We start from the raw sequence: 19648 nt of genomic DNA, 5'->3' as shown, positions 1-19648 counted from the left end.
TAGTAGTTGAAAGTAAAAGGCTATCATGAGATTAATATGACAATATACCTAAAAAGAAGAAGAAAGTAATCCAAGAACAAGATACATACCTTACAATTAGAAATATTTCGAGAATATAGAGAGGCTCCGAGTGTGAGCCTAGGAGTGAAAACACAATAACAAAAGCTTTTTTTCCCATTTCTTGACCCCATCTTGAATCCTTTTCTTTAAGAACATTTCAATCTTTAGTTGTTCTTCATAGACACAAGAGAGAAGTATCATACATGCTTGCCCCACGCCCTTTCTTTAAAGAAAGAAAAACATTTTCATATTAATCTGGGTGCCACTTGAGGTAATTCACATTTTCATATTAATGTTTTAATACCGGACTAAATGATAGTTCGCGATCGAGTTCGGCTTCCTATTTGATTGGGACACAATCCATATTCTGGGTGCCACTTGAGGTAATTAATCGAGATTTGCGTGCCACTTGTGTAGCTAAAATGATTTTTCTGGTCTGTTACCATATATGAAAATGACAATACATGAATGTCTTTTCTATTTGATGTACTCAAGTTGGCATCTGTAGATGATATGATAAAACATACAACACCAATCATTTTACAAGGAAACAACTCCCTAGTCCAACAGAATCCTGCAGCTCCTACTAAAATACATTTGTCAAGCTTCATACACTAAACTTTTAACAATGAATTGTTAACTAAAATGTATATACACCAATATATTTCCAATTCTAGGCAATATAGTTCAATCAAAGCACCTATGTTCGGGTGTGGCTTAACACAACAGAGTCCTTTGGATCTGGACCAGATATTTACCTTCAAGTAGCCTTCAACAATTGAGGTGGCAGGATTTGAATGGTCCATTTGCACAAACACCAAATACCAGGCTCCGAGCCCGCCGCTTATTGTTAAGATACAGATTACTGAAAATGCTTCCCAACCCCAATTACGAGTCAAATCCTTGTCAGCATGCATTCCACAAAAGCTTCAGCCTAAGACAGGAAAAGCCATGCCACAAAATTAGACATCAACCTAGTAAAATTAGATTCTTTGACAACTAGAAGCTGCGTAAATGAAGCCTTTAAAGTATACATGGGATTACTTAATATGCTGATAAAATTACCATGTTTAGGGGAGAGGCACACTCCTGATTACTCAATCAATCAAATGTATACCGAAATTCTTGTATTGTGTACGACGGCCTGATAGTCCCTCTTGCATAGAATCAATCAAACCACACTCCTTAACTACATAAATTCTCAATTTTCCCTTAACTTCTTTACCATCTTCCTCATTTGTCTTCTCTCATTCCCTCTTCTTGTGAACTGTGTCCCCTTCCATCTATCTGCATGTCTTATTAGGAATGAGTATGAAAACCACAAAATATCATCAATCACAGAATTGACTATGGTATTGATTAACACCAGAATCTATCGTATTTTTCTTTTTATCTAGTATGAAGAACTTCATTAATTAACTGATGATTCAATGAGCATACATACATTCTGAGTGGTTTCATTCAACCCAGAGGCGGCCCTTGGGGTGTGCATGTGGTGCAGGTGCACAAGGCCTCCGATTTTTGAAGGCCTCCGAATTTCGTAATTGATGCGCTCTTGGGAAGCGCATAATCTAACCCTGAAATATCGTTAGTAATATAAGTAAATAGGGATCGTTCTATTCCGGGGATTGAGGGTACACCTGTCATTGTGAAACAAATAAAGAAAAGTATTATTTACAGAAATGAAATAAAGAATAAATATATACAAGTGAACAAAAATAAGGGGGGGTTTTTTTTTAAGAATTATAGAATTGAAAATTAAAATAAAGAAAAATAAAAATACATGTACAAGAATGAAACATAAGAAACAAAGATTAAACTCAAGTTTATCATTGAATTCGAATTAACCCTACATTGATCTTCCAAGTCATGTGAAAGGAGTTGATCATGTGAAACATTCGAAAGCAAATGAATTCCCATTTTTTACTTTTCAATGCTAATTAACCTAAGTGAAAGAACCTAGATTAATCCTATCAAACATGCAATCAAACCCTAGAAAGCTAGTCAATCATGTCATGTTTAACGCATTACACATAGTGAAAGGCTATCAACTCAAGTGTACAACTTAGTATGGAAAAGTCCACCTAATTGCAATCCTCTTCAATTGAATTCGATTTTTGTCCAAAACCTTTACTACTTTGATTCAAGTTTACACAAAACGAAAAGTCGATTTCATGTTCTTAAACCTAGCACCAATTATATCAAAACCCTAAGTGTTTGCAACCACATAAGATTAAAATACAAAAGTTATCTATAAAGCAAATTCAATCGAACAATCACACATAAGCAACTATGGAATCACAACATAGAAATCAAAAATCCTTTATTCAATCATAAAATTTCAGATTATAAACCTTGTTCAAACATCAATGTCAACTAGAAACAATTCTCACGAAACACAGCAAGATTACAAAGAAAGAGGTTGAATTACACCGTGAGATGGAGATGGGGATGAATGATGAAACGTTATGGATTCTTGAATCTTGAAAGCAAGCTTCAAGGTGGAGGATGGATGATGATGCTCACGGCTCCTTCTTCTTCTTCTTCTTCCTTGCTTGAAACGTTGAATGCACTAGAGGATGGAGAGAAAATGGAAAGGAAATGGAGAGACAAAGAAGATGGAATGGATGAAGGAATTGGTTTAGGAAAATGGAAAGAAAATGGAGAGACAAAAAAGATGGAATGGATGAAGGAATTGGTAGAGGAAAATGGAAAGGAAATGGAGAGACAAAGAAGATGGAATGGATGAAGGAATGTGTTTTAGAATGAGAGGAGAAGGTGTTTATATAGGGAAGAAAAAGAAGAGTGAAATGATGAGTGGAAGAAAAATAATGAAAGTGGAGTATGAAAGTGATTTGTAGAATATGGAAAAGAAAGAGAAATGATGAAATGAAAGCAAAGCATGAAGGTGCAGCAACATGGAAGTGATGATGATCTATTAAAGAGATTGTAGAAAAAATATATCCAAGGAAAAAGAGAAAAGCATCTAGCTTTCTTCATGTGGGTGGGAAACATGAATATGTGGTGTTGAGCTGTTTTCAGGTCAGTTTCTGCCCCTTTATTCCTTCAATTATTTCTCCATCAAAACTTCATATTGGGCCTCCGATTTCTTCATATCAAATGTTTCTCTATGAGTGTAGATCATCCTGACAAATTTTCAGAGCTTCAATCCATGTGGTTGGGCCGGAAATGCTGCTGGACCTCTTACAGGTCCAGTTTTCCAGTTTTGCTTCTGTAGAAAATTGGGCTGATTGTTTGAAGGCCTTCCACTCATATTTTGCTCTGGCACTCTTCATAAGAAATGATCCTTTGGGTGTCTAGAATGGATCTGGAAGGTTTCAGCTCATTTGAAGTTCATTTGGTCAGGCGGCCGCTCCTTCTTCTTTGCTTGGCTTGGTTTCTCCTAGCCGGAGTAGGAATATGTGTAAAATTGATCTTTTAGTACATTTCCATTTTTCTCCATCATTTCCAGGTAATTATGGACCTAACGCTCATTTCACCTTCATCTACTCCGATGTACCTAAAAATAGAAATTGAATTAAAAATCGATTCAGTTAAGGAATTAACTAAGCAAAATGTGAGGAATTAACTATTAAAATATCACATTAAAATGCTCATATCAAATTCCCCCACACTTAGCTTTTGCTAGTCCCTTAGCAAAATCACACTAAGACACAACGAAAATTAAAGACTCTATAAATACAATGACTCTATTGCCCTTCAACTTTTGTCTCAGCAATCTCTTACTTTCACAACACCAAGATTAGCACTCAACCAAGATTCAATGTTAGGCATTCGAGAGTTAATTAAAACATACAATCCACACATACACAAGTAGGGCTTGGTTGTGACAATGGTGATGGTTTCTGTTAAGCATGCTTCGAACAAGTATGATTCATATCCTCACAAGGTATATCCACTCTTTCTTCTCTCAGAATTCAAGACAATGCTTAAAAGCTTATAATCACTCAATTATATGTGAGAGAAAATATTTTGAGGCAATCAAATAGCTCACATATATAAGAAACGAAAAGCACTTTGTGAATATAATTTTTTGATAAGATCTCATGAAGGATATCAACTACTTGCACGGATGGACCCAAGCCATAGGTTCAACTCTTGTAACTCATCTCCACAAATCAAAGGCTGTCCCATCTTAAGGATCAAGAAGGTCTTATTAAGGGTTGTAATGGGGCCAAGGCTCAAGGTTTTAAGAAACGAAAGGTACGGAATTTCACAAAGTGTCCTAAAAACCTAGCAAAGCTCATGTAGATGTAGAGACTTCTAGAAATCCATCAAGATATATCAAAACGTCACATCCCATAGAGGTAACATAAAAGGGCCTAATGTCTTCATGTTGGGCCCAATCTTCATTGTAAACTTCCCTTGAACTATAGTGGATTGGACAAAGGCCAAATTTTTCTGTAGTGGGCCTTCAGTTCAAAGTAAACTCCAAAATCACTAAGTATGGGGGACTAAAATCCATAAACATTTTTCTTTCTTTTCTTTTCTAGCCGTACACAATTTTTTCTTTTCTTTTCATTTTTCACGGCTTTCACATATTTTTTCTTTATGGACAAGTCTACCCCCACACTTGAACTTTCACCTCTTCTCAATTTTCATCCTTAGCACCAAACCCACATAGTATGTCTCAAAAGATAGCTCCACTAAGTTCTTAGAACAAAGGGTAGGGTTGTAACTATACTAAGCTTCATGGTTAAGGGTTTTAAGGGTGATGAATGAAAAGGCTTAATGTAGGCTTAAAGGGGCTTATCTAGGGGGGTCCCACGACGGGCACAAATAGGGACACAAGTTTATATGGCAATGGTGGCAATTCCTAGGGTGCCTCTATCCTTTCCAGAATCAGGGTCATGTATTGATATAACGTTTCAACAAGCACAAGAGTGAATTTATCATTCTCTAGTCCATTAAACTTAATCTATGGCAAGCAATCAATCAAGATGAAAGAATAATGAGATCATCAAAACATCGCCAAGAAATTAAGAATATGTTTTTCATTTATCACTCCAAGAAAAAGGGACATGGCTCAAATATCTCACATGGGCTTTTATGAATCAAAACTCATCCTAACATGCTCATATTCTGTACCAAGGTTACGAAATCCATATCCACTACACATGCATGCATTTTTCATATATCTCAATTAACCAAAGAATACCATTTTAAAAATCATCTCAGTTTTGTGATCCTCTTTTAATCATGATTTTAGAGATATATAATCATCCTAGACAGTTGAAAGGGCATCCTAAGACTCAAAAACAAAAACAAAAGTAACGAAATTTTTTTTAAATTTTTGACATTTTTCGATTTTTTTTTGTATTTTTTCAATATATATGACTCAAGATAAAAGTGTAAATCCCTTCCCCCACACTTAAATATTGCATTGTCCTCAATGTATTCAAGAATAAGCATGCAATGAAACACTTAAGCATATAGGGATGAAATTTACGAAAATAATACTAAGTACAAATAAGTAAAAACGAAAAATAAAAGATAAGGATAAAGAAAGCAAATCTGATTTGCATGGGTTGCCTCCCAAGTAGCGCTTAGTTTTAACGTCTTCTCAGCCTAGACGTGGTTTCCTCTTGTCCTCAGTTGGTGGAACCTTCAAAGCCTCCCTTTGGGTTTGGAATTGTATTGCTTGGAAGCTTACCACTCTCATGAAACTTGGTCATGAAGTCCACCACTTGTCCCATTTGCTTCTTGAGCTCTGCAATGTCCTTGGTATGGTTCTGTTGTCCTTGAAGCAAAGTCCTACGGAGATGCAGACATGGCTTAGTATAGTGTAAATTTTTTTTTTTAATTTTATATATATATTTTTTATTTATTTAATTTTTTTTGTAAATAGCTGAATTTAATAAGACTGAATAAATGCAGTTTTTTTTTTTTTAAATATATAGGACTCAAAAATAAAAGACAAAAATATATATAGGACTCAAAATGAAAGACAAAAATATAAAAATTGATGCGCTCTTGGGAAGCGCATAATTTAACCCTGAAATATCGTTAGTAATATAAGTAAATAGGGATCGTTCTATTCCGGGGATTGAGGGTACACCTGTCATTGTGAAACAAATAAAGAAAAGTATTATTTACAGAAATGAAATAAAGAATAAATATATACAAGTGAACAAAAATAAGGGGGGGTTTTTTTTTAAGAATTATAGAATTGAAAATTAAAATAAAGAAAATATAAAAACACATGTACAAGAATGAAACATAAGAAACAAAGATTAAACTCAAGTTTATCATTGAATTCGAATTAACCCTACATTGTTCTTCCAAGTCATGTGAAAGGAGTTGATCATGTGAAACATTCGAAAGCAAATGAATTCCCATTTTTTACTTTTCAATGCTAATTAACCTAAGTGAAAGAACCTAGATTAATCCTATCAAACATGCAATCAAACCCTAGAAAGCTAGTCAATCATGTCATGTTTAACGCATTACACATAGTGAAAGGCTATCAACTCAAGTGTACAACTTAGTATGGAAAAGTCCACCTAATTGCAATCCTCTTCAATTGAATTCGATTTTTGTCCAAAACCTTTACTACTTTGATTCAAGTTTACACAAAACGAAAAGTCGATTTCATGTTCTTAAACCTAGCACCAATTATATCAAAACCCTAAGTGTTTGCAACCACATAAGATTAAAATACAAAAGTTATCTATAAAGAAAATTCAATCGAACAATCACACATAAGCAACTATGGAATCACAACATAGAAATCGAAAATCCTTTATTCAATCATAAAATTTCAGATTATAAACCTTGTTCAAACATCAATGTCAACTAGAAACAATTCTCACGAAACAAAGCAAGATTACAAAGAAAGAGGTTGAATTACATCGTGAGATGGAGATGCGGATGAATGATGAAACGTTATGGATTCTTGAATCTTGAAAGCAAGCTTCAAGGTGGAGGATGGATGATGATGCTCACGGCTCCTTCTTCTTTTTCTTCTCCCTTGCTTGAAACGTTGAATGCACTAGAGGATGGAGAGAAAATGGAAAGGAAATGGAGAGACAAAGAAGATGGAATGGATGAAGGAATTGGTTTAGGAAAATGGAAAGAAAATGGAGAGACAAAGAAGATGGAATGGATGAAGGAATTGGTGATTGAGAGTGAGAGGAGAAGGTGTTTAAATAGGGAAGAAAAAGAAGAGTGAAATGATGAGATGAAGAAAAATAATGAAAGTGGAGTATGAGAGTGGTTTGTAAAATATGTAAAAGATGAGGTAATGATGAAAGCAAAGCATGAAGGTGAAGAAATGTGGAAGTGATGATGATCTTTTAGAGTAGAAAAATGTATCCAAGGAAAAAGAAATGCTTTCTTCATGTGGGTGGGAAACATGAATATGTGGTGTTGAGCTGTTTTCAGATCAGTTTCTGCCCCTTTATTCCTTCAATTATTTCTCCATCAAAACTTCATATTGGGCCTCCGATTTCTTCATATCAAATGTTCCTCTATGAGTGTATATCATCCTGACAAATTTTCAGAGCTTCAATCCATGTGGTTGGGCCGGAAATGCTGCTGGACCTCTTACAGGTCCAGTTTTCCGGTTTTGCTTCTGTAGAAAATTGGGCTGATTGTTTGAAGGTCTTCCACTCATATTTTGCTCTGGCACTCTTCATAAGAAATGATCCTTTGGGTGTCTAGAATGGATCTGGAAGGTTTCAACTCATTTGAAGTTCATTTGGTCAGGCGGTCGCTCCTTCTTCTTTGCTTGGCTTGGTTTCTCCTAACCGGAGTAGGAATATGTGTAAAATTGATCTTTTAGTACATTTCCATTTTTCTCCATCATTTCCAGGTAATTATGGACATAACGCTCATTTCACCTTCATCTACTCCAATGTACCTAAAAATAGAAATTGAATTAAAAATCGATTCAGTTAAGGAATTAACTAAGCAAAATGTGAGGAATTAACTATTAAAATATCACATTAAAATGCTCCTTAGGCCCTTTTATGTTACCTCTAGGGAAAGTGATGTTTTTCCAAGACCTTGGTGGATTTCTTGAGGTCTCTACATCTACATGTGCTCTGCTAGGTTTTTAGGACACTTTGATAAATCCTTACCTTTCATTTCTTTAAACCTTGAGCCTTAGCCCCATTACAACCTTTGGGAAGACCTTCTTGATCCTTAAGATGGGACAGCCCTTGATGTGGAGATGAGTTACAAGAGTTGAACCTATGGCTTGGGTCCATCTGTGCAAGTAATTAGTATCATTCATGAGATCTTTTCAAAAAAATTATATTCACAAAGTGCTTTTCGTTTCTTATATATGTGAGCTATTTGGTTGCCTCAAAATATTTTCTCTCACATATAATTGAGTGATTATAAGCTTTTAAGCATTGTCTTGAATTCTGAGAGAAGAAAGAGTGGATATACCTTGTGAGGATATGAATCATACTTATTCGAAGCATGCTTAACAGAAACCATCACCATTGTCACAACCAAGTCCTACTTGTGTATGTGTGGATTATATGTTTTAATTAACTCTTGAATATCTACATATTGATTCTTGGTTGAGTGCTAATCTTGATGTTGTGAAAGTAGGAGATTTCTGAGACAAAAGTTGAAGGGCAATAGAGTCATTGTTTTTGTAGAGTCTTTAATTTTCGTTGAGTCTTAGTGTGATTTTGCTAAGGGACTAGCAAAAGCTAAGTGTGGGGGAATTTGATAGGAGCATTTTAATGCGACGTTTTAACTGCATTTCCCTACATTTCTTGCGTTATTTCCTTATTAAAACCCTGTTTAGGAAAGTTTCCATTCTTTGATTGGGAAAGTTCCTATTTGTAGAAAGTTTCTATTTTGTAGTTTCTATTTTTCATTTTTAGAAAGTTTCCATTTTCAGTTTAGGAAAGTTGCCATTTTTCATTTTAGGAAAGTTTCTAGTTTTCTTATTAGTTTCTATTTTCAGGACCTCCGAGCTAAAAAGTGGAAATGAACTCATAAATGGAAAGAGGAGCTTGCGAACACCAACGGGAGCAAAGATGAAGGTACATTGGAGTAGAAAAAATGGAAATGTACTAAAAGATCAATTTTACACATATTCCTACTCCGGCTAGGAGAAACCAAGCCAAGCAAAGAAGAAGGAGCGGCCGCCTGACCAAATGAACTTCAAATGAGCTGAAACTTCCAGATCCACTCTAGACACCCAAAGGATCATTTCTTATGAAGAGTGCCAGAGCAAAATATGAGTGGAAGACTTTCAAACAATCAGCCCAATTTTCTACATAAGCAAAACCGGAAAACTGGACCTGTAAGAGGTCCAGCAGCATTTCCGGCCCAACCACATGGATTGAAGCTCTGAAAATTTGTCAGGATGATCTACACTCATAGAGGAACATTTGATATGAAGAAATCGGAGGCCCAATATGAAGTTTTGATGGAGAAATAATTGAAGGAATAAAGGGGCAGAAACTGACCTGAAAACAGCTCAACACCACATATTCATGTTTCCCACCCACATGAAGAAAGCTAGATGCTTTTCTCTTTTTCCTTGGATATATTTTTTCTACAATCTCTTTAATAGATCATCATCACTTCCATGTTGCTGCACCTTCATGCTTTGCTTTCATTTCATCATTTCTCTTTCTTTTCCATATTCTACAAATCACTTTCATACTCCACTTTCATTATTTTTCTTCCACTCATCATTTCACTCTTCTTTTTCTTCCCTATATAAACACATTATCCTCTCATTCTAAAACCAATTCCTTCATCCATTCCATCTTCTTTGTCTCTCCATTTCCTTTCCATTTTCCCAAACATTCCTTCATCCATTCCATCTTCTTTGTCTCTCCATTTCCTTTCCATTTTCCCACACATTCCTTCATCCATTCCATCTTCTTTGTCTCTCCATTTCCTTTCCATTTTCCCTCTACATTCCTTCATCCATTCAATCTTCTTTGTCTCTCCATTTCCTTTCCATTTTCATTTCCATCCTCTAGTCATCTCCACGAGTTCAAGCAAGGCCAAAGGAAGAAGAAGAGAAGCCGTGAGCATGACCATTCATATCCATCCTTGAAGCTTGCTTTCGAGATTCAAGAGCCCACAACGTTTATCATCCATCTCATCTCCATCTCACGGTGTAATCCGATTCTCCTTTGTAACCTTTGCTTTGATTTCGTTGGTTTTGTTCTAGTTGACATATGTGTTTGAACGAATATTAATTTCTGGAATTTTATGATTAATTGAGAATTTTCAGATTCATATATTGTGATTCGAGAGTTGCTTATGTGAGTTTGTTTAATTAAATTTGCTTTATAGATAACTTTTGTATTTTAATCTTATGTGGTTGCAAACACGTAGGGTTTTGATATGAATGGTGCTAGGTTTAAGAACATGAAATCGACTTTTCGTTTTGTGTAAACTTGAATCAAAGTAGTAAAGGTTTTGTGCAAAGACCGAATTTAATTAAAGAGGATTGCAATTAGGTGGACTTTTCCATACTAAGTTGTACACTTGAGTTGATAGCCTTTCTCTATGTGTAATGCGTTAAACATGACATGATTGACTAGCTTTCTAGGGTTTGATTGCATGTTTAATAGGATTAATCTAGGTGCTTTCGCTTAGGTTAACTAGCATTGAAAAGTAAAAAAATGGGAATTCATTTGCTTTCGAATGATTCACATGATCAACTCCTCTCTCATGACTTAGATGAACAATATTAGGGTTTGAATCAATTTTAATCATATGTTTCGGTTTTTGATCTTTGTTCTCTCACTCCATTTGTATTTTTATGTTTTTGCATTTTAATTATTTTGTTAACGTAGTTTTATTTTCGAAAAAACCAAAAACAAAATCCCCCCTTTTTCGTAAATAATGTTTATACTTGTGAATATCTTTGTGAATATTATACTTTGTTTTAATTTTAATTGTTTAATTGTTTGACAATGACAGGTGTACCCTCAATCCCCGGAATAGAACGATCCCTATTTGCTTATACTACTAACGATATTTCAGGGTTAAATTATGCGCTTGCTTACAGCGCATCAATTTTTGGCGTTTCCGGCCCAACCACATGGCAATACATTCTGAAATTTTACCACAGTAATCTACATTCATGGGGGAATATTTGTTATGAAGAAGTATTGGGCAGAATCTAAACTTTCGGTGGAGATAAAATTGAAGTAAATGAGTAGGAAATCCATCATCATCATCACCCAAAAACATTCCATGTTTTAGGGTGTAATCATCATGTTTTCTCCATCATTTCTCACACTAATCCACCATCATCATCACCCAAAAACATTCCATGTTTTAGGGTGTAATCATCATGTTTTCTCCATCATTACTCACACTAATTTACTCCATCTTTTCCAATTTCACTCTTCTTTCTCTTCCCTATATAAACACCTTCTCCTCTCACTCTAAAACATATTCCTTCATCCATTCCATCTTCTTTGTCTCTCTATTTCCTTTCCATTTTCCTAAACCAATTCCTTCATCCATTTCATCTCCTTGTCTCACCATTTCCTCTCCATTTTCCTTAGTCACCATTTCCTACACACATTCCTTCATCCATCTCATCTTCTTTGTCTCTCCATTTCCTTTCCATTTTCCTTTTCCATTCTCTAGTTCTTAGTTTTGCATTTTCAAGTAAAGAGAAGAAGAAGAAGCCGTGAGGACATAGCCTCCATCGTCCACCTTGAAGACTTGCTTCCAAGATTCAAGATTCCAACGTTCAAGCTCTCCATCTCCATCTCCCCTCACGGTGTAATTCATTCTTTTTCCTTGTAATGATCTTTTGTTTTCCTTGTTTGAATTCATATGAACTTGTTTCTAGTTAACAATAATGTTTAGGGTAAAGTTTAAACCCAACTTCTATGTTTAAATAAAGTTTTCGAATTCCATAATTGTGATTCTAAGTTGCTTATGTGAGTTTGTTCGATTGAATTTGCTTGATAGAAAACTTTTATATGTTTATCTTATTTGGGTCGACACTTATAGGATTTGCATGTAATTGGTGCTAGGTTTAAGAACATGAAATCGACTTTTCGTTTTGTGTAAACTTGAATCAAAGTAGTAAAGGTTTTGGACAAAAATTGAATTCAATTGAAGAGGATTGCAATTAGGTGAACTTATTCATACTAAGTTGTACACTTGAGTTGATAGCCTTTCTATGTGTTTCATGCGTTGAACATGTCATGATTGACTAGCTTTCTAGGGCTTGATTACATGTTTGATAGGATTAGTCTATGTGCTTTCACTTAGATTAATTAGCATTGAAAAGTAAAATATGGGAAATCGTTTGCTTTCGAATGTTTCACATGATCAACTCCTTTCACATGACTTGGAAGAACAATGTAGGGTTAATTCGAATTCAATGATAAACTTGGGTTTAATCTTTGTTTCTTATGTTTCATTCTTGTACATGTGTTTTTATATTTTCTTTATTTTAATTTTCAATTCTATAATTCTTAAAAAAACCCCCCCTTATTTTTGTTCACTTGTATATATTTATTCTTTATTTTATTTCTGTAAATAATACTTTTCTTTATTTGTTACACAATTACAGGTGTACCCTCAATCCCCGGAATAGAACGATCCCTACTTACTTATACTACTAACGATATTTTCAGGGTTAAATTGCGCGCTTTTAAATTGATGCGCTCTTGGGAAGCGCATAATTTAACCCTGAAATATCGTTAGTAATATAAGTAAATAGGGATCGTTCTATTCCGGGGATTGAGGGTACACCTGTCATTGTGAAACAAATAAAGAAAAGTATTATTTACAGAAATGAAATAAAGAATAAATATATACAAGTGAACAAAAATAAGGGGGGTTTTTTTTTAAGAATTATAGAATTGAAAATTAAAATAAAGAAAATATAAAAACACATGTACAAGAATGAAACATAAGAAACAAAGATTAAACTCAAGTTTATCATTGAATTCGAATTAACCCTACATTGTTCTTCCAAGTCATGTGAAAGGAGTTGATCATGTGAAACATTCGAAAGCAAATGAATTCCCATTTTTACTTTTCAATGCTAATTAACCTAAGTGAAAGAACCTAGATTAATCCTATCAAACATGCAATCAAACCCTAGAAAGCTAGTCAATCATGTCATGTTTAACGCATTACACATAGTGAAAGGCTATCAACTCAAGTGTACAACTTAGTATGGAAAAGTCCACCTAATTGCAATCCTCTTCAATTGAATTTGATTTTTGTCCAAAACCTTTACTACTTTGATTCAAGTTTACACAAAACGAAAAGTCGATTTCATGTTCTTAAACCTAGCACCAATTATATCAAAACCCTAAGTGTTTGCAACCACATAAGATTAAAATACAAAAGTTATCTATAAAGCAAATTCAATCGAACAATCACACATAAGCAACTATGGAATCACAACATAGAAATCGAAAATCCTTTATTCAATCATAAAATTTCAGATTATAAACCTTGTTCAAACATCAATGTCAACTAGAAACAATTCTCACGAAACAAAGCAAGATTACAAAGAAAGAGGTTGAATTACACCGTGAGATGGAGATGAGGATGAATGATGAAACGTTATGGATTCTTGAATCTTGAAAGCAAGCTTCAAGGTGGAGGATGGATGATGATGCTCACGGCTCCTTCTTCTTCTTCTTCTCCCTTGCTTGAAACGTTGAATGCACTAGAGGATGGAGAGAAAATGGAAAGGAAATGGAGAGACAAAGAAGATGGAATGGATGAAGGAATTGGTTTAGGAAAATGGAAAGAAAATGGAGAGACAAAGAAGATGGAATGGATGAAGGAATTGGTAGAGGAAAATGGAAAGGAAATGGAGAGACAAAGAAGATGGAATGGATGAAGGAATGTGTTTTAGAATGAGAGGAGAAGGTGTTTATATAGGGAAGAAAAAGAAGAGTGAAATGATGAGATGAAGAAAAATAATGAAAGTGGAGTATGAAAGTGATTTGTAGAATATGGAAAAGAAAGAGAAATGATGAGTGGAAGAAAAATAATGAAAGTGGAGTATGAAAGTGATTTGTAGAATATGGAAAAGAAAGAGAAATGATGAAATGAAAGCAAAGCATGAAGGTGCAGCAACATGGAAGTGATGATGATCTATTAAAGAGATTGTAGAAAAAATATATCCAAGGAAAAAGGGAAAAGCATCTAGCTTTTTTCATGTGGGTGGGAAACATGAATATGTGGTGTTGAGCTGTTTTCAGGTCAGTTTCTGCCCCTTTATTCCTTCAATTATTTCTCCATCAAAAATTCATATTGGGCCTCCGATTTCTTCATATCAAATGTTCCTCTATGAGTGTAGATCATCCTGACAAATTTTCAGAGCTTCAATCCATGTGGTTGGGCCGGAAATGTTGCTGGACCTCTTACAGGTCCAGTTTTCCGGTTTTGCTTATGTAGAAAATTGGGCTGATTGTTTGAAGGCCTTCTACTCATATTTTGCTCTGGCACTCTTCATAAGAAATGATCCTTTGGGTGTCTAGAATGGATCTATAAGGTTTCAGCTCATTTGAAGTTCATTTGGTCAGGCGGCCGCTCCTTCTTCTTTGCTTGGCTTGGTTTCTCCTAGCCGGAGTAGGAATATGTGTAAAATTGATCTTTTAGTACATTTCTATTTTTCTCCATCATTTCCAGGTAATTATGGACCTAACGCTCATTTCACCTTCATCTACTCCAATGTACCTAAAAATAGAAATTGAATTAAAAATCGATTCAGTTAAGGAATTAACTAAGCAAAATGTGAGGAATTAACTATTAAAATATCACATTAAAATGCTCCTATCAGTAATGCCTTTATGTACATATATATAAATTGAAAATGTGAAAGTATATGATGGACCATTGTAATTATTTGATTTGATCCGATATGTCTTGGGTTTGAGTCCCTTGGGCCTTTCTATTTTTATGTTTTTTCTTTGATCTTCTTCTCTGTTATTTTGTTTTGTCTTTCTTCGTTTCATGTTTCTTCTAGTAAGGCCTCTCTATTTTTATTTATTTGCTTTTTTGTTATCTTCATCTCTTCTTTTATTTGTTTTCCTTTTTTCATTTTCCTTCTTTGTTTTGTTATGTTTTTGTCATACAGAGACAACATTCCAAAAGAAGCTTGGGATAATTTGAGTACTACTGTATTTTGGGGGATGATCCGACCATTCTTCGAGAAGAAGCTCACCGAAACTCAGCTACACAAACATGAGGCTGACTTGGAGATTATACTGAAGTACTTTGATGTTAAAAAAGGCAAGTTTGTGTTTGGGGAGACAGAAATGGAAATAACATTGGAAGACATAAATGAATTGTTTGACCTGCCAATAACTGGTATTGAATGGGATCTGAGCAAGAAGGTGCTCAAGGAGGAACGGAAGGCATATTCGATATTTGACATCAATATGGGGAAAGAAACAGTAATCAACCCTAACCTGGAAGAGGCACTCACCAAGGAGCTCAAGAAGAAGAAGAAGGCTAATCCCAAGATAATTGCAGCACTGCTTATCATGTACCTCTTCAATGCATTCCTCTTCAGTAGGACATCTACAACCTTAACATGGGACCTCATCAACGCTTGTGAAGACCTAGACAACATAAACAGCTTCAATTGGGCAAAGATGGTACTAGATTTTCTGATGGATGGGCTTCAGAGGTACCGAAAAGATTATCTGACAACTCTTTCTGTCTGCCTCCTTCTCATATATGTAAGTACAATACAAAATTTTCTGGTGTATTAGGGGGCAATACACATCTATTGCCCCCCAATACAAGCTTTAAAATGTCTCTATTAGGAGGCAATAGATGTGTATTGCCCCCCAATACAGGATAATTGGTAGTCTGTTGTTTATTTACTAACAAAAATAGTTTATTTAACAGTACTGGTTCTTGGAGAAGACAAAGATCAGAAACTGGATTCAAGGAATGGAGAATGAAAAACCGCGATTTGTGAGGTGGTCAATAAAGGAGTTGTTCAACCTGCAGAAGCTCCACCAGAATTCATTCTGGCCGAAGGAATTAATAAAAGAAGGGCCGTGGTTAGAACATAACTTCATCAAGTTGTTGGATATGCAAGAGGAGCTGGAAACACCAAGTTTTGCCAACTGGGTAAGTTAGCACGTACATTGTTACTTTACAAATGGTCTATTGCGGGGCAGTAGACGTCTATTGGGGGCCAGTAGACACTTTACAAACTCTGTATTGGGGGGAAATAGACGTCTATTGCCCCCCAATACAAGGTTTGTAAAGTGTCTACTGGCCCCCAATAGACGTCTATTGCCCCCAATATTGGTAAATTTTTTTTGACTTTTTGGTTGTTTTATTGGTTGCAGATTCTGCAAGCAAGTCAGGAAGAGAAAGAAGAGAACATTAGGGTCACTAGGAAGATGAGAGTTCTCCTAAAGGAGATGAATACAGTGATTGAAGACGAAGGTGACAAAAAGAAAATGGAGGAGAAAATGAAGATTATCTTACAAGCAAATGAAAACTTGGCAAACCATATTAAGGTGCTATGGGAAAAGATTATGGTTGCCGATGACAAGATTTTGTCTATGGAGAAGAAAGTGACTGAAGTGATGCAAGAAAACAGAGCGCACAAAAACCACATCAGAGCTCTGAACAAATTGTTGGCAAAGGCAAATGGGAGGAAACCTGATCAGGAAAGTAGTGATAATAGAGCTAATCAACTTCAGATGGTGCTGGCGTCAACGGAGCAAGAAGATGGAACGGGATATGAATATGATCAGACCCAAGCTGAATATCAACCTCAAACACTAGTCAACGAAGAACCAAAGGGAGGTGATGCAGTTAACGCAGTTCCTCTAGCTTTCAAGAAACCATAAGAGGAAAAAATTAAGCAAGCAGATAAGGAGGAGATAATAAATTCTATAGAAGCAGAAAAAATAGATATAATTGTGTCGACAATTCTCGAAGCAGCTAATTCGGCAGAAATGGCAGAACTAGAGCAGAAGGAAACTGCCTCAAAGATAGAAGACATGAAAGAGAAGAAAGCTGGAAAAGAAATAGCAGTGCCATTGGTCCCAATATAGAAGGAAAAGGTTGCCATGCATTCTATCGAGAGGAACGTGAAACAAAACAAGAGAAAGGCAACAACTAAGGACAAGGATGAAGATTTTGAGTATGACACTCCGAAGATCTTGAAGACTTACAGAAAGAAAAGAAAGACTGCTTCACAAGAACAAGCAAAGGAGAGAAAGAAACCCGAACAGAAGCTGGCAACAAACATGCAGAAAGGGAAACAAGTGCAGCAGCCAATCTAAATTAAAGATGTGAATTGCGAAAAGTACACATGGAAAACCTTAAAGCTTGAAGTCGCAAGACACTACTAGCAATTCTTTGAAATGGTCCATGACAATTCGTAAGTGCATACCATAACTATTAGAATTAGAATATTAATGTGTTATAGACTCGTAATAACTACACATATTTCTGTTTGTGCAGATATAACTACTGGATAAGTAGGAATGACATAATAGGGGTAACAAGGAGAGACATGCAGATTATCATCCAAGAAGAAGATGTGGATATTAATGTGAGTTTTAGATTTTTGTTTGCTTTGCCCCCCCAATAGTCACCTATTGGGTGCTGATCTTCACATATATAATACTAACAAATTGAACGATTGCAGGGGATCAAGGTTACACTGAAATATTATAGAATGAACTGAAACAAAAGAATTCTCAGATTGGATTGCTGGACATTGAAGCGGCGGTAAGTAATGAAACAAAAATAGCAGCGTGCCACTGCAACGCGACACGAAAACAAATTTTAAATTAACAGTTGAATGATTTAATATGTGTCTATTTCCTATACAGTACTACGCTGTTCAACATGAAAAGAAACTGGCAGACTTCAAGAAAGAAGGAAAGAGCCTTTTGGAAGACGACTTTAAAGGCCACGAGATTGAGATAGAGTTATTTCTAATTGAACAACTGTGGAGTAACTTCAGCTACCCCAAGGTGCTTATCCCGATCCACCATTGATACAGCCAGCACTACACACTGCTTATCATCGACAATGAGAAAAAACACTTTGTTTACATGAACTCTATGCTTCCTCCAAAGAAGGAATAGACAAAAGATAACCACCACTACACCAACGGGTGGTAAGTAATAATATTAAAACAATGTGTTTATTTTTCAAAGTGGTCAAATTTAGAAAGTCTATTGATGCTTTATATATCTGTATCAAACAGGTAAAGTACATAAGGAGGTTCATCCGCGATGTGAACATGACAGCTAGAAAATTTGACACTGACAGCCAGGACCAAGAGAATAGGAGAGAAAAGTGTAAAGGTGAGGACCCTAAAGGAGAATTTATCACTGAGGTTGAAGAAATGACAGGAAGAGAGAAAGAGGTCAGAAGGTGGATCTTGGATAATCATATTGGCGAACAGGACTACGAGCTTGTAGAAGACTTCAACTGCCCTCAACAGAAAACCTCATCGTAAGTGCTTCAAAATCCTTTAATATTTGTTTATGATGTGAAAAATGACAATTTAACTGATACATTTGTGACAAGTTTTCAATCAATTGGTCCCCAATAGGGGTCTATTGGGGGGCAATAAGCACTTCTGATCAGGATCACTAACTTTTATTCATGCTTTATAGGGGGACTGTGGACCTTTTATGCTCCATTTCATGGAAAGCATAATTCACGGAGTGCAACCCAACAAGAAGAAAGCCGATGACATGAGGAAAAAAAATTCTTGAGAGGTTTGCAAAGGAAGAATGTGGTTGGAGTGTTGAAAGATACCATCAAGAAGCTGCACTTACTATAGGAAACGCAGAAAGCTAGAAAATGTAGATTTTATGCACTTAGTTTCAGTTGAACTTATTTTGATTTGGAATATTAATACTTCTTTGGGATGATTTGAAAGCTTTTCAACATATTTTCTGTTAAGTTAAAGAATTTGTTTTCAGTTACTAGTGTTGAGCATATCACACAGGTCAATATTTAAAATACAGACCCATATTACATAATTGTGCATTTAGTCCTCAGAAACCAGGTTCTATTGGAGCCCAATAGACATCTATTGGCCCCAAATAAAACTTGTATAGACCGCCAGAAATAAAATAGTAGGACATCAAACTACATTGAAAATATGCAAGTGTAAACATTCCACACTTGTTGAACTTCAAGCCTCCAAAACTCAGGTTCTATTGGGGGCAAATAGATGTCTATTGCCCCCCAATATATGTCTATAGGGTCAGTTAGCTTTCACAACCCATTGGAAAAACTTGCAACTCAGAAACAGACATGATAAAATGAAAATAAACATAAAAACAACTGCTGAAATAAGAAAAAGTTAAAATGAAATAAAAATGGATAGAGCAACCAGAAAAAATCTCAACACAATTTCTTGAAAGACTTAATCAATTTATCAGTCAACAACAAAATTAAAGGACCAATCAGTGTCAAAAATCTTTGACACAAAAAATATTAAACTGACCCTGGATAAAATCATCTATTGCCCCCCAGTAGCCTATTACTGCCCCCCAATACAACCAATCAGAATGCTAAAACAATTGACAAATTTACATTCAAATAGGTTCAGTGCAGGTCTTCTTGTTATGCTGTCCCATTT

This window comes from Rosa chinensis, chromosome 7 (genome assembly GCF_002994745.2).
Source record: "Rosa chinensis cultivar Old Blush chromosome 7, RchiOBHm-V2, whole genome shotgun sequence".
In the NCBI taxonomy this organism is placed as follows: Eukaryota; Viridiplantae; Streptophyta; class Magnoliopsida; order Rosales; family Rosaceae; genus Rosa; species Rosa chinensis.
Note: the sequence above shows the minus strand (reverse complement) of the source record.